The 13,098-nt window shown below is 46.9% G+C and overlaps 1 protein-coding gene across 17 annotated transcripts in view; it reads left to right on the top strand.

Annotated features, from left to right (window-relative positions):
- The window catches only part of LOC123855447 (metallothionein-4), a 34,854-nt gene that overhangs the window by 4,325 nt on the left and 17,431 nt on the right, over positions 1 to 13,098 (top strand). For 9 of the 17 annotated variants that reach the window (XR_008507316.2, XR_010408156.1, XR_008507314.2 and 6 more), the window contains exon 4: positions 9,900 to 9,990. The exons of 1 other annotated variant lie outside the window; for it this stretch is intronic. The gene's annotated coding sequence lies outside the window, so the exon portion shown is untranslated. Of the gene's footprint in view, positions 1 to 9,899; positions 9,991 to 12,750; positions 12,926 to 13,098 lie in introns of all 17 variants that reach the window. 7 more of the 17 variants (XR_010408157.1, XR_010408150.1, XR_010408151.1 and 4 more) reach the window with 2 other exon arrangements.

Below are 13,098 nucleotides of genomic sequence, written 5' to 3'. Positions count from 1 at the left end.
CCTGGTGAGAGGGCCCCTCTAGACAGAAGGCCTCCAACTGTCAGTCATGGGGTTCACTTCTGGAGAGTGGACTGGGACAGGGGGCCAGCCGCAGGAGGACTTTGACTTTTCTTTTGTGCGCTGTGGTGTCTGCTGTTCTCACAGCAAGATTGTACTTTTGTAATAAACATACACACACACTGTAAAATAAAGTAGTGTGCAGGGCGCCTGGGTGGCTCAGTCAGTTGTGTGTCTGCCTTCGGCTCTGGTCGTGATCTCAGGGTCCTGGGATCGAGCCCCAGGTCAGGCTTTCTGCTCAGCTGGGAGTCAGCTTCTCCCTCTCCCACTGCCCCTCCCCCCACCCCTGCTTGTGCGCGCGCTCTCTCTCAAATAAATAAATAAGTAAAATCTTTTAAAGAAAATAAAGTGGTGGGCGCCTGGGTGGCTCAGTTGGTTAAGCGACTGCCTTCGGCTCAGGTCATGATCCTGGAGTCCCGGGATCGAGTCCCGCATCGGGCTCCCTGCTCAGCAGGGAGTCTGCTTCTCCCTCTGACCCTCCTCCCTCTCATGCTCTCTGTCTCTCATTCTCTCTCTCTCAAATAAATAAATAAAATCTTTAACAAAAAAAAAATAAAGTGGTGTGGACGTGGAGGATGTCTGTGAATTTCAGAGATCCAGATCCACAGCCCCTCCCCACCCTGTTGCCCCAGAACCTGCTTATAAAGGACCCCAGTCTTAAGTTTCCCCAGAATTATGGGAGTGGCCATTAGGATCTCTCCCCAGCGCACAGAGGGGCAGGGGCCAGAGACCACTGGAGCAAAGCAGGTAGCACGGGGTCCGGCTCTGTGAGAACACTTCACGAGCAGCCTTTCCAGGGGTCCCCTCCTGCAACCCTTCATCGCCTGACCCCCATCACCTGGCTCCGGGTTGGGTCTGCTGTGGGCCGTGGGGGTGAGGCTGTCTGTCTGGGTGTCCTGTTAGCCCATTTGACACTTGTGAGCAGTGAGGAAGTGAAGAATCATATTTCAGGCCACTTACTTAGCAGCACGTTACATATAAAAAACCAGAAACTGCTCCTTCTGGAAGGTAGACAGGAGAAAATGTACCGCTGCTACTACTCGTAATAATAGTAGAAGCTAACACGTGTTGAGCACCTACTATGTACCAGACTGCTAAATTCCTTACTTGTATTATTATGTGGCTTAATCCTCACAGTAAGCCTATGAGATAGGTAATATTATCCCCATTTTACAGATGCAGAAACTAATTTCAACTCCAATTTTCTTCTACCCTGCCCCCCACCACCGACACATGTCCCCTAACTGGTAGGAAACCTGGTAAACACCATCTTAACCAGGTGATCAAGATGGATAACGAGGTAAAGTCATGTTATCATGCCAGGCATTTCACCTCTGTGGTACTTTCCCCTAAAACCCATAAGCCTTGTCTGATCATGAGAAAACAAGAGATAAACCCAAAATGAGAGATAGTCTACAAAATACCTGGCCAGTATGCCTCAAAACTGCCGAGATGATGAAAAGCAAAGAAAAACTAAGACACTGTCACAGAATGGACGAGATTCAGGACACACGATTAGGAAACACAATCCTGGATTGGATCTTGGAAGAGAAAAAGAACAGTGAGAAAACCGGGGAAGTCTGACTAGAGTTTATAGTTTGGGTGGTAATGTTGTACCAATGTCAATGTCGTGCTTTTGACAGACATACTGTGATTATGTAAGATGGTACCAACCGGGGGAGCTGGATGAAGAGTCTGCAGGAAGTCTCGCATAGTGCTAGGATTCGGGATGGTCCAGGGGGGTCGGATTGACTATAAAGGGGCACAAGAGAATTTTTGGGGATGATAGGAATGTTAAATATTTTAATTGTGGTGGTGGTTACATAGATGTATATATCTGTCAAAACTCATCAAACTGTACATTTTAAATAATTTTATTGTATGTAAATTATGCCTCTAGGAAGTAGATTTTTTAAAAAAAATTTAAATCTAAATTGAAATTGAAATTTTAAGAAATTTATCAATTTTTAAGTTACATACATAAAATTCTTCAATGGCTTCCCATTACACAATAAGTAAAATCCAAAATCCTAACTTGGCCTACAGAGCTCTGGTGTCTGTGAACCATCCCAACACACCAAGTGTGACCTCACCTCAGGTCCTTTGCACTTGGAGCTCCCTCCACCTAGAATGCTCTGCCCCCAGATCTTGTCAAGTCTGGCTCCCATACGTCAGTTAGGTCTCAGCTCAATACCTCTCTCCTCGGAGAGGCCTGCCCTGCGGCCCAGCTCTCTCGGTGTCTCCCAGGCTGCTTGATTTTCTTCAAAGTGTTTATCTCTTTCTGAGAATATCTTATTTATTTATTTTTTGACTTGTTTGTTGTCTGGCTCTCCACACACAAATGCAAGCTCTGCAAGTGTCTTGGCCACTTCGGATAGAGAAGCCCCATAACTAGCAGCTCCCCACACCCCCACCTAAAGAGAGAGAGAGAGAGGTAGAAGTCAGGCAGGCAGAAGCAGAAATAGGATTTTAGCCCTCGTAAGAACTGATCATGGAGAATGTGACTTCTATTTGCTGAGAAAACGAACTTCCTCATCCTGAATGCCTGAATCAGAGATTTGTCCATCACTGGAGAACCATAGGCCAAGTCCTGGGTCAGGCTCCTTTCATCACACGTCAAGGAGTAAAGCAGGCCACCTCTTCAGAGGAGGCTGAGGTGCTAGCCCAGGAATAAGAGCCGGGCAGCCGGGGTGAAAGACACCAGGACTGTTCTGCAACATTCTTGTTCTTTCCACAAGAAACATCCCAGCCTAACATCATCCAAGCACCTTCAGCAGTTCCTGGCACCTAGTGGGCGCTCTTGAAATATCTGGTGCGTGAATGATGGTCTGATTCAAATAAATCAATACCACATTGTATATACCTGTTCAGCAGGACCTACTACAGCACCTTACAGTCTTTTCCACCTGGAATGCTCCGCCCCCAGATCTTGTCAAGCCTGGCTCCCGTGTGTCAATTAGATGTCAGCTCAATGGCCCCCTCCTCAGAGAGGCCTACCCTGAGTCCCAGGCTCACCCTCTCTCATTACCCAGCTTTATCTCTCTCACCTTGTGGTATTGGCCTGCATAACTTCTCCCCACTGACAAATTCAAAAGAGATTGTATGGTTTTGTACTAATACACAGTGAGAAGGGATGCCTCTTTCTTTTTCTTGTTTTGCACCATGACACCCACAAGACCATGCCTGAGATTCTGGGCATGATTCCGAATATGATTCTGGGTGAGCCAGAGACTCCCAGAGAGAAGGGAAGCTATGGGGAATTGATTACCATTTGCACACAGATGAGGAGTAGGCCTTTTTTTTTTTTATAACAACAATAAAGCAATGCTGTGCATCACACTTTCAGTTATATAAAGTCCTATTCAGTAAGTTATATTTGAAGACTCTTTAGGAAAATAAAGAAAAGATTTGGTCTAGCATGATTCAAATATAATAGCCTTGCCAAACAATTCACTCAAAGAAATACATTTCGATTAATTTTTCTTGATGTTCTTTCCAACCTTCTCTGGCTTGAAGGATCAGCTTCTGATTCTGAAATACCTATGTAACTTACGTAAATTGTGACTTTTTTCTTTTTAATCTACAAATCTACTCATGACTAATGAAAAACTCCTCCTGCTTCCATCAACACCTGCCAAGCCCATGGTGGTAAATGGTGGTCATCAGAAGGCGTAACCAGGGGACACCTGGGTAGCTCGGTCAGTTGGGCATCTGCCTTCGGCTTGGTCCTGGGATCGGGTCCTGCGTCAGGCTCCTTGCTCAGCGGGGAGTCTGCTTCTCCCTTTGCCTGCCCTGCCTGCTGCTCCCCCTGCTTGTGCTCTCTCTCTCTCTGACAAATAAATAAATAAATTAAAAAAAAAAAAAAAAAAAAAGGCGTAACCAGAGGTGTGCTGACAGCGACAAGCTTCTCTGCCAGGGCAACAAGGACTGGGAGCCTTCGAATGATTTTGAAATTAAAGGAGGCCACAGAACCCAACAGGTAACCCAAGAGGTTAGCCCAGCACCCAAGGAGCAGAGAAACCGGCTCCCAGCCCAGCCTGCCAACAGGGTGCAGATCAAAGCTGATCACTGGAGTCTGTTCCAGTTTCCAAGTAGTGTGCTCTTTATAGCCCCCTGGAGCCATACCTGGGTGTGGGCAGCATCAGACGCTGGCTGAGGCTTGACTCAGCTTTAGTAATTACCCATTTGGGTGGGAAGCCAATGGCTGGGGCACCTGCTCTGGAAGTTTGAGTTTTTCTACCTTGGTATAAATTCTTACATCTGAAAGCACTGTGCAGCTTTGGAGATGTGAGCTTCATATCTTCAGGGGGCAGAGCAGGCTAAAGAAATTGCAATCCCGTTTCTACAATCATGGCATTTGCCAGTATGAAAGGGGAGAGATCACCAGCCCCGGCTTCTGACCATCTAGCCCCTGTTTGAATACTTCCCGTGACTGGGATGCCCACAATTCACACGATTCTCAGAAATCTCTTACTTACTTTATATTATTTACATAAATCTGTTTATATTATATATATATATCTTTTATATAAACTTACATAAGTAATCTCTTACTCGTGATACTATACTGAGCCACATATCAGTCTCTCTGTAGAAATAGATTGACTTCATGACTCTTCCCCTTGTCGGCTCTTCAGGTATTTGAAGATAGATCCTCATCCCTCCGTAGCTTCTTTATGCTGAACACCCCTAGGTGGACCCTTCAAGACTTTCTTGGAATGTGTGGGCACACTTTACTATGACTTCTTGCTTGAGGAGACTGCAGATGTGATCTATTTTGAACGCCCCCCCCCCCCAAAACGAACACAGAAGCCCTTCCCCTCACCTGCCGAATTCTCCAGAAGCGACAGCAGGAAGCAAAGATCAGGGCTTTTTTTTTCTTTTTTTTTTTTAAGACCAGACAAAAACAAACTGGCCAAGATGCTAAGGCTTGACGGGTCCCTACAGGACACAGAGGCACGTTCTCAACCAGGATTGTGAGAAACTGAACCAAGGAACTATTTACAGAGGTGTGGGCAGGACTTGGGAAACCAACACAGGGTCAGGGAGCAGCAGTGGAAGCTGTGACCACCCACTATGGACTGAATTGTGTCCCTCCTCCCCCAAAAAAGGTATGTTGGAGTCCTCACCCCCAGAACCTCATAATGTGACCTTATTTGGAGAGGGTCTTTGCAGAGATCATCAAGTTTAAGAGAGGTCATTATGGGATCATCATCCACACAGCTGATTTCCTTATAAAAGGGGGAAATTTGGATACAGACTCACACAGAGAGAATGCCACGTGAAGATGAAGGCAGAGATCAGGGACATGCTTCTACAAGCCAAAGATGGCCAACAAACCCCAGGAAGAAGGGAAGAGCATGGACCAGATTCCCTCTCATGGCCCCCAGAAGGAATCAATCCTACAGAGACCTTGATGTCAGACCACTAGCTTCCAGAACTGTGAGAGAATAAATTTCTGTTGTTTAAGCCACCCAGTCTATGGTTCGTTGTAATGGCAGCCCTGGGAAACGAACGCACCACTCCTAACCCTTCCCCAGGGTAAGGAACCGTGTTTCAGGAGCCCAGTGAAGGGGAACCTGGCTGGAGCTGCTTTCACCGAGGTGGCAGCGCAAGGAGGGAGCTGAGCGCTGAAGACCCCCACCATGCTCTCCTCCCCCCCCCAGTCTCCTGCATCACCTAAGCCAGTGGAAGCCAGCAGGCAAGGGAGGTGGGAGATGTAAACCGGGAATCTAACCTGGAGGGGCACATTGTCCACACTTCTCTTATGACCTCTCTGTGTGGGCTCCTTGGCAGATACGGCAGGAAGGGAACTCAGGAGGGCCTCATGTAACACTTCATCTGACCTCTGAGAAAACCATGTCCTAAAGAGGGGGTGTGACAATGCAGCCAATATAACGCAGAACCGATATTTGAATTCAACAATCTGGATTCTCCATCATGCATTCCCGCTGAATAGAGGGCTGCTGCCTGTTTCATCATTGCTGTCTTGTCCACTCATGCACCCTCACCTCTTTGGAACGCTGGCTTCTCGGAATATTTAATGTATTATTGAAGCAGTAATGCTTTGATACCCTATCAAATTAAAATATATAAAAGAATATATAACAAAGATGTGAAGAAATGGGAACCTTCGTGCCCTGTTGGTGGGAATGCAAAATGGTGCCACCGCTGTGGAAAGCAATAGGATGATTCCTCAAAACATGAAATATAGAATTACCACATGATCCAGAAATTCCACTTATGGGGATATACCCAAAGGAATTGAAGACAGGGACTCAAACAGGTATTTGTCCAACAGTGTTCATACAGCATTACTCACGGTAGCCAAAAAGTGGTAACAACCCAAGTAGCTATCAACAGATGAATGGATAAATCAAACAGATGAATGGATAAATCAATAAGATTCATACCATGGAATAATATTCAGGCCTGAAAAGGACTGCCTCCATGCTTCAACATGGAGGAACCTTGAAGATATTAAGCCAAGTGAAGTAAGGCAGACACAAAAGAACAAATATTGTATGGTTCCACTTACATGAGGTACAAAAATAGGCAAATACATAGAGTAGAATAGAGGTTACCAGGGCTGGGGGGTGTGGAGGAGGCAGAATGGGGAGTTATCGTTTAATGAATATAATTTCTGTATGGGATGAGAAAAAAGTTCCGGACATAGTGGTGATGGCTAGTTAACACTGATAATGTGCTTAGTGCTACTGAATTGTATAGTTAAAAATGGTTAAAAAGGTAACATTTAGGGCGCCTGAGTGGCTCAGTCGGTTAAGCGTCTGCCTTCGGCTTAGGTCATGATCCCAGGGTCCTGGGATCAAGTCCCGCATCGGGCTCCCTGCTCAGCAGGGAGTCTGCTTCTCGCTCTCTCTCTGTTCCTCATCCTGCTCATTCTCTCTCAAATAAATAAAATCTTAAAAAAAAAAAGGTAACATTTAAGTCATGTATATTTTACCATGGTACAAAAGAATATATTTTTAAAGAATATACATTGAAAAGGAAGTCCCCCTCCCACCCCAGTCCTTGCCATAGGATCCCCTCCCTAGAGACCCTCCTGAGACCAGTTTCCTGGATCTCCTTCTGAAGATGGTCTGTGATGGCATAAGTAAGTCCTCTCCTCCCACTTTAAGGCCACAGAGTGGTATTCCTGTACAAAGCCTTTCACATAGAAAGTGTCGGACTAACATTTGAAATCAACATTTGCATTTTAATAAGGTAGAATACCTGAACTCCAAAGAATGAACTAGGAATGGTAGCATTTCAGAAAATCGGCCAAGTGTGTGTGTTCGTGAGGACAGGATGGGGGTACAGTCTTCTCAGTCCAGCTTAACAAACATGTACGGAGGCCACACCAGGAGAAGGGGCCTTTGCTGGATGCTAGTCTAACAATAGCCAAGAGCTATAAAGCTCTTACCATGTGGCAGCTGCTATTCTGTGCACATTAACTTATTTACTCTTTGCAACAAGTTTTTGATGTCGGCGCTATTATTAATTATTCCCCTTTTACAGATCAGGACTCCCAGGCATGAAGAGGTAAGTAGCTCACCTAAGATCCCATAGCTAGTGAATGACGGGACCTGGGCTGCGCCCACGGAGTGGGGCTCTGGGGCCCTTTGCCCTTGTACAGTGTTGGTGCTGCCTCTCAGTCACGCACACGTTTACTGAATTTGACAGTGGGTCCCGGGCTTCCTACCGAGAGAGGTGTGAGGATGCCTTACACGTAAGCCCCGTGCTCGATGACTTAACAGCTGCAGCAGGGGCACAATTCACCGTAATACAAGGCAGAGAATGGACCAATCAGGGTTAAAAGAGGAACATATGGGATGTTCTGGAGGTTAGAAGAAAGATGACAAGAAATGCCCTGTGGAGGAAGTAACTTCTGAGCGTGAAGGAAACCAACATTTATGGAACAGCTACCCCGCACCAGCCACTCTGTGTGATGAGTGCTCCTGACAACGTTATCACCCCCATTTCTCTGATCAAAATAATTGAGGCTCCCAGAGATGACATTAAAGTGGGGAAGCTGGGATCCTCTCCCAGGATCAGCTATCAGTCAGAGCCGGTGGCGGGGGCTGGGGGGTGGGGTGGCTTTCCACAGTGAGTTGCCAGCAAGGTGTTCCCAAGGCCAGTGACATCAGCCCTCCCCTGTTGGGCATGTGTGGGATCTTTAGTCATCTTAATGTGAATCGTGGCCAATTAACAAGCTAAAAGCACTTTGAAGATGACATTGTGCATATAAAGGGCCTGTTCCCACAGTTGCAGGCAGTGAGGCAGGACAACACTGTTTAGGGCGAGGATTGTGGTGGTGACAATGTCTCAGCAGGGCAGGAGTTCCTGGGGCAGAGGAGCCCTGAGCGAGGAGGTTGAGCTCATCCATCAGGCTGGGTTCCAGGAGAAACCTGGCTATTTCTAGAAGGATCAAAAGGAATCTCTTAAGGGCACCTGGGTGGCTCAGTCGGTTAAGCGTCTGCCTTCAGCTCAGGTCACGATCCCAGGACCCTGGGATCAAGCCCTGCATCGGGCTCCCTGCTCAGTGGGAAGCCTGCTTCTCCCTCTCCCTCTGCGCCCCACCCCCGACCCTTATGGGCACTTGCTCTCTCTCAAATAAATAGATAAAATCTTTAAAAAAAAAAAAAAAGGGGGGGGAGCCTCTTAAAAGATCCTGGGAAGCTGCAGGCCTCTGGCCACCCTCCTAAAACAACGATGTCAGTGGGGAGCCCTCCACATACTGCTCATTAAGATGGTCACCACATGCTGGCCTCACTGGTCTCTCATCAGACGTGTATATAAAAGAGCAGAAGGAGACACAAAGCCAGGGAATAGTTGTTGCCTTAGAGAAGGAGAACTGCAGGGCTGGCACAGGGGAGGGAGACAGACTTTTCACTGCCTCCCCTTTTGTTCCCTTTGAATTTTGAACCATCTGACTGTATTATCTCTTCAAAAATAAATAAAACTAAAATTTTAAAATAAAGATGGTCACAGCATATCATTGGGGAGGGACAAAGGTTACAAAGTAGCTTGTTGAATGTAATTTAATTTCTGTGTTTTATTTTTTTTATTTTTTTAAAGATTTTATTTATTTATTTGAGAGAGAGAGAATGAAAGACAGCATGAGAGGGGGGAGGGTCAGAGGGAGAAGCAGACTCCCTGCTGAGCAGGGAGCCGGATGCGGGACTCGATCCCGGGACTCCAGGATCATGACCTGAGCCGAAGGCAGTCGCTCAACCAACTGAGCCACCCAGGCGCCCCAATTACTGTGTTTTAAAAATGCATGTGTAAGGGCGCCTGGGTGGCTCAGTCAGTTAAGCGTCTGCCTTCGGCTCAGGTCATGATCCCAGGGTCCTGGGATTGAGCCCCGCATCGGGCTCCCTGCTCAGCAGAGGACTTGCTTCTCCCTCTCCTGCTGCTGCTCCCCCTGCTTGTGCGCGCGCTCTCTTTCTCTGACGAATAAATAAATAAAATCTTTAAAAAAATAAATATATATTTATATATAGAGAGAGAGAGGTAAATGTGACAACATGCAGATCCGAGTAAAAGGTATATGTGAGTTCTTTGTATTATTCTTGTAAATTTTCTTTAACTTTGAAATTAATTAAAAAACGACAGAAAGATATAAGCCAAAATCTTACTAGTGTTGTGGGATTGCCACTGAGCATTTTTTTCTTTTTGCCTATCTACACTTTTCTTTGTTTCTTCCTTTCCTTCCTCCCTCTCTCTCTCTCTTTCCTCCCTCCCTCTGTCCCTCTCTTCCTTCCTCCCTCCCTCCCTCCTTTCCTTCCTTTCTTTTGAAAAAGTAGTACGGTAGAAGTAATTCACCCTTTTTTTTTTTATAGTCATCTCTACACCTAACATGGGGCTCAAACTCACAACCCTGAGATCAAGACGCACGTGTTCTACCAACTGAGCCAGCCAGGCGCCCCTAAGGTAAAACTAATTCAAATGCTATAGACAAGCCTCCAGTGTAAGTCTGCCTCCGGGCCGAGCAGACCTTCAGCTCCTCAGCCCCCCTCTCAGAAGTAACCACCACCATTATGTGTTTTTTGCCTCCCCTTGCAGATGTATTCTGTCTGTATACAAATGTGGATATCTAGGTAGCCTCTTCCCACTTTCCCACCACAAATGATGACATCCTTGCTATGCACACCATTCTGCACCTTGCTTTTCCTCAGTTAACACTACATCTCTTCATGATCCTTCCATATGGGGACATATGGGGCTACCTCATGTTTTTAAGGGCTGCCTAGAATTCCATTGCATTGATGTGTCATAATTCTTTGAACCAGTCCCTATTGTCATACACAGTCCTTTTCCAATCTTTTATAAGCAAAATTACAATGAATTGCACCCACTTCTTCATGCACAATGTGTAAATAAATATATAGAATAATTTCCCACAAGTGGAGGTGCTGCGTGCAAGTCCACATGCCTTCCCCATTGTGGATGCGACTGTGGTTGGCCCGCAGGCTGCGCATGCCTAGCTCCTCGCTGCCTCTGCACACACATACTTCACATTTTCGCATCTCTGCCAATCAGATAGACTTTTTTTAAATGATATCTGGTTGTAGTTTTAATTTGCACTTCTATTATTATAAGCATAAATGAGTATCTTATCACTTGCTCTAAAAGCCATTTGTATTATTCTGTCATCTCTCTCTGCATGTAGATGAGTGGTCTAAATCCTCTACCACAGACCTAGCCTTCCTACAGAGAAACCCATGGCATTAATCCCAGGCTGAGCCCTCTTTGGACCCCTCTGGGGACTGAAAAGAATAGGATCTGCATCTCCTGGTGCATCTGGACCAGAGCCATCCCAGTGACTCCAGTCTCCTTTTGGGTTTACTAGCTGTAAACCAAGGGCGATAATTTACCATGGGAGCTGGGAACGTGACTCAGCTCAGGCCCAGGCCAGCACCTCTGCCCCCTCTCTGAGCCGCCAGCAGCCGGTGCCCGGCCCAGGGCAAGGCTGTCCTGGGACTTTGCAGCGTGCCTCCTGCCCATCTTTGAAAAACAGAACTTCTTAGTCCCTCTGGGTTGCTGTTTTCTCCCCAAGTCTTTAAAAAGCTGTGGTGGGAACAGAACGCTTCATTCAGAGGAGGCCCTGAAAGGCCCTTTTGTGCTGCATCCGGTCTAGGAACAAGCTCAGTGTTCTCTGAAGGAGAAAAGACTTGGACAAAAGCTGGCATCCTGAGAACCCTGGAGGTCAGGCCCTCGTTAATTAGCCACTGGCGTCCCTGCCTCATTAGTATGCAAGCACAGGCAGAGAGGACCTGCTGCTTCTCCAAGCTGCCCCTGGAACCACCTCCGCGCAGAGGTTGCTGTTAGAGATGGGATTTTTTTTTTCTCCATCCAACACTTGCAGGGAGATTTCTACAGATAGGGGCTTTTTCTACCATGGGACCTGGCTGATGGTGAGTCATCACCGGGCTGTCGGTCATTATCTTGATCATGCCCTTCTTGTAGACAGAGCCCAGGGTTTGGAAACAAATAGACTAGGATTCAGATCCCCACTCTGCCCCTTCCTGGCTGGGTGACCTTAGCAGATGACCTCTCGGGGCCAGTGTTCTCCTCGCAAATATGGATTTACAATAGTACCCACTGCACGGGTAATGTAGTGGTGTCTTGGGACACAGAAAATGTGCAGAAAGGGGATTTGAAGATCACAGAAGAACAGAATTAGAAGGGATTCATTTGCCAGGCTTTTCCTTTAAGAAGATCAACCTAGGGAAATAACCACTGAGTTCTAAAAAAAACGCAATCAAAAAATCCTAACGTACCCTTTCGGGTTGACATTCAGAAACTTATTACGCTATTACCTTCAGGGTAAACAGTTAAAAAGTAAAATCAATCAGTCATTCAATCCTTGCGCTCACTCTGAGGGCCCCTGTGAGCAGGCTCCTATCCGCTTCCTTGCCTCGCATCCACCACTCAGCCTGGGGCTGTGTTAGGGGGTGAGGACAGGTCATCCTGAGATGGGCTACTTTGGCATGAAGAATATTTGAGCTGAAGGCGATCAAGACCCTGCGGGCTCAAGAGAAACTCTGCCCCTCCTCCAATTACCTAGAAGAATCTGAATTGGGGGTCTTTTACAGCATAAGGGTTATTACCAGAGCTAAATTTTATCTGAGTGACATCTGTATGGCAGGGTAACCATCTAATTACTGAACATCTGCTTTTCTTCTTATGGCCCCATAAAGTGCATTCCTTCGCTCTGAAGTCCCAGGCCCCTACCCACTTCTCCCTCAGTTCAGGATGACACACATGCTTCATTTTGCCGGACTGTCTTTGGAATTTCCACGTGTGTGTGGATTCCCCCAGCCCTACGCTATTAAATGTAATTTTTTATTAACCTAAGTCAATTTAATTCTTAGTCTAGCTAGAAGGACATTTGGGGGGACAGGAATTCTTCTCCCACCCTGCCCCCTCTGACAGCTCCGAGGCCCCTGCCAGTGGGCATCTCTCAGGTGTGTGAACACTTAGAGCTCCCTTATATACCTCCTCCAGCCCCTGATCGTGGAAGCTCCTTCTACCTAGACTATCTCCCCCCACTCTCCTTTTCACTCTGGCTAACTCCTGCTCAACTACAGGTTTCAGGTGAAGTATTCACTTATTTAGGATGGGAGGGGGGTGCTGAGGGGGCCTGAACCCCCAGATAGGTTATTTGCTCCTATGACCCTCTCTCCAAAGGTTCTGTCTTGTTACATGTGCTGCACGTGTGATTCTGACTCCCTGGGCTGCAGGAGCCACCAGTCTGCATGCCTAGAGCCGGCGCTGTGACTTACTGTGACGGGCACCTGGAAGGGCTCACGGCGTGTTTGCGAAGGAAGAAAAGGGGAACAGAAAGGAGGGAAGGAAAGGACAGGTTGACGTAAATGGGGAGACGTAAATGTACGGAGGGGCTTTCTGGAATCCCGCAGCAGAGGGCAGCCTCTTGTTCATTTCCCATCTGGGTAAAGCCCCCTGGAGATGGGGAGAGGTTGGGACAGATACAGTGGTGGCACTTGAAGAAACAAGCCCTTTGAAATCCCCTTCTGG

Source organism: Mirounga angustirostris, unplaced genomic scaffold (assembly GCF_029215605.1).
Source record: "Mirounga angustirostris isolate CCGP_5_RB_7025 unplaced genomic scaffold, mMirAng1.0.hap1 SCAF_16, whole genome shotgun sequence".
Lineage (NCBI taxonomy): Eukaryota > Metazoa > Chordata > Mammalia > Carnivora > Phocidae > Mirounga > Mirounga angustirostris.
Note: the sequence above shows the minus strand (reverse complement) of the source record. Positions and strands in the feature narration are given on the sequence as shown.